At 42.2% G+C, this 2,371-nt stretch overlaps 1 non-coding gene across 1 annotated transcript; it reads left to right on the top strand.

The window, feature by feature from the left end:
• The first annotated feature begins 356 nt into the window (after positions 1 to 356).
• On the top strand, positions 357 to 427 carry TRNAG-UCC. Its single transcript has one exon. It is a non-coding gene; the product is annotated as a tRNA-Gly (tRNA).
• The last annotated feature ends 1,944 nt before the right edge of the window (positions 428 to 2,371 follow it).

A 2,371-nucleotide genomic window follows, 5' to 3' on the forward strand; every position in this document is an offset into this window, starting at 1 on the left:
CTGCTTCTTCTTGTGCCCAGGGTTCCTGAGAAATGTAACTACTGAAATCAAACCTTGCTTGCTCAGCACATCAGTTATAAGCTGAACTCAGCATGAGCCTGTGTGTTACCAAAGCGGCTGATTTCTGATCACCAAAATCCCACCTTTTTCTTGTGTAAGCACTAAGGAAGTCAGTTTTGAGGGAGGGGGGGGACACCACTTTTACATGGAAATTAGAATTCCATGATATGAAACAGATTTCGAACATGGTCAGAATGAGATATTGATCTGGTTCTAAAATAATAATAATGATTGAATGATTCATGTGCTTAGTCTCCAGGTATTCTGTGTTTACAGGCACTAGATGGTTCCTTCAGGCAGTGGTGGTTCAGTGGTAGAATTCTTGCCTTCCATGCTAGAGACCCAGGTTCAATTCCTGGGCAGTGCACCTCATGCACAGCCATCACACATCTGTCAGTGGAGGCTTATATGTGACTGTGATGCTCAACAGGTTTCTGTGGAGTTTCCATACTAAGACAGACTAGGAAGAAAGACCTGGGAATCTACTTCCAAAGATCAGCCAGTGAAAATTTTATAGATTCAATGGTCCAATTTATACTAATCATGGTGATGGCTCAAGACTGGGTAATGCTTTGTTCTGTGTGCATGGTGCTGCATTGAATCAGGGCCCAGCTCAGTAGCAGTCAATAACATAAGAACAGGATGATTCTTGCTGACAGAAAAGTCTTAAAATGGAGGTTGTCTATACAAAAAAAAAAAAAAAAAAAGAATGTCTCAAATTCTGTGATAGATCCCTTTATTACCTGGTCACAGATAACAGAAATGATTTGAGATAGCTTTTGCAAAAGGAAAAATTTTGTTCTAAAATTAGTGTAGTGTTTCATGAAATCCAAGGGCAGGGACTAGAACTATTGCTGTGGCTGGAATCAGGGAATGGAACTCCAACACAAGTCTCTGTGCCAGCCTCCACTCCTCTTTGTGTGTTTTCTCATTCCTCTTTCTATAAACTGATTTTTGTTACTTCTCATTCTCTGAGAAGAACATTGCCTCAGACATGTTTCCTCCACTAAGGAGGGAACCACATTGAAATGAGAACCTTTTGATTACATTTCCAATTGTCTCTGAGAATGACAGATTGGCTCAGTTTAGAACAGGTGTATGCTCTGGTCCAATCAGATTTGTATGGTGGATGGTAACATTGTACAAAAATGGCTATTGGTCTGGCCATGTGGATAGAATTGGGAGTATAGGTGCAGATGGAGTATTCATTCCCAGAGCTGAGTAAATTGGTTTGAGCTGGGAAAAACGTTAAGACCTACCCTGCTTCCCTAACACAGGCTTTTCTTTTCTCATAATTTAAAGATCCCCCACCTATCATAATCCAATTGTATTATGTAAAAATCCATTGTATACAGTATACATCCCTTATGCAGGACACACCAAAGTCCTATTGTGTTACTGCCTACTGAAGAACACCGCCATCAAATCAATGTGACTCATAGTGACCCCTCCTTGGGTTTCTGAGGTGGTATCTCTAGGAAAGCAGATTGCCCAATCTTCCTTCCAAGGAGTGGCTGGTGGGTTTGAACCACCAGACTTCTGTTTGGCAGTCAAATGCCTTAGGCACTATGCCACCAGAACTTCTGAAGAATTTTTAAGGAGAGATTATTCAAGATTATAGTTTAGGCTTTTTGGGTGATTTCCATTCGTTTTCTAGTTAGTTCATTCTTGTTCTTACCTATATGTGACACTCACAATCTTGCAACCCGTGGACTATTTAAATATGAACACCTCTAACAGGGTAGGAGCTCCTGGTGGTGTAATGGTTAAGCACTCGGCTGCTAACCAAAAGATTGGTGGTTCGAACCCATTTAGCAGCTTTGCAGGAGAAGGACCTAGCAGTCTGCTCCTGTAAAGATTACAGTTTGTTGTTGTTATGTGCCGTCGAGTCGGCCCCGACTCATAGCGACCCCTCCTTGGGTTTCCGAGGCAGTATCACTACGGAAGTAGGATTGCCCAACCTTCCTTCCGAGGAGTGGCTGGTGGGTTTGAACCGCCAGCTGTCTGGTTAGCAGGCAAGTGTCTTAGCCACTACGCTACCAGAGCTCCTGTTTAGAGAACACTATTGAGCAGTTCCACTTTGTGCATGGGGTTGCTGTAAGTTGAAATCAGCTCGATGACACCTAACAAGAATACATCTGGCATATAACGGTGAAACAAAAGTTAGAATAACTTAAATAATAACCTCCCATGAAAACAGAAAATAGGAACAGGGGATGAGGCATCATTGGTCAGAGGTCTAGAACTCCTGCCTTCTACTGTTAATAAATTACAGGGTATCAGGCTCTCTCACATCCACTGATCATCTCTT

The sequence above is a fragment of the Orycteropus afer genome, unplaced genomic scaffold (genome assembly GCF_000298275.1).
Source record: "Orycteropus afer afer isolate SDZICR_OR568_19922 unplaced genomic scaffold, OryAfe1.0 scaffold03345, whole genome shotgun sequence".
Taxonomy (NCBI): Eukaryota; Metazoa; Chordata; class Mammalia; order Tubulidentata; family Orycteropodidae; genus Orycteropus; species Orycteropus afer.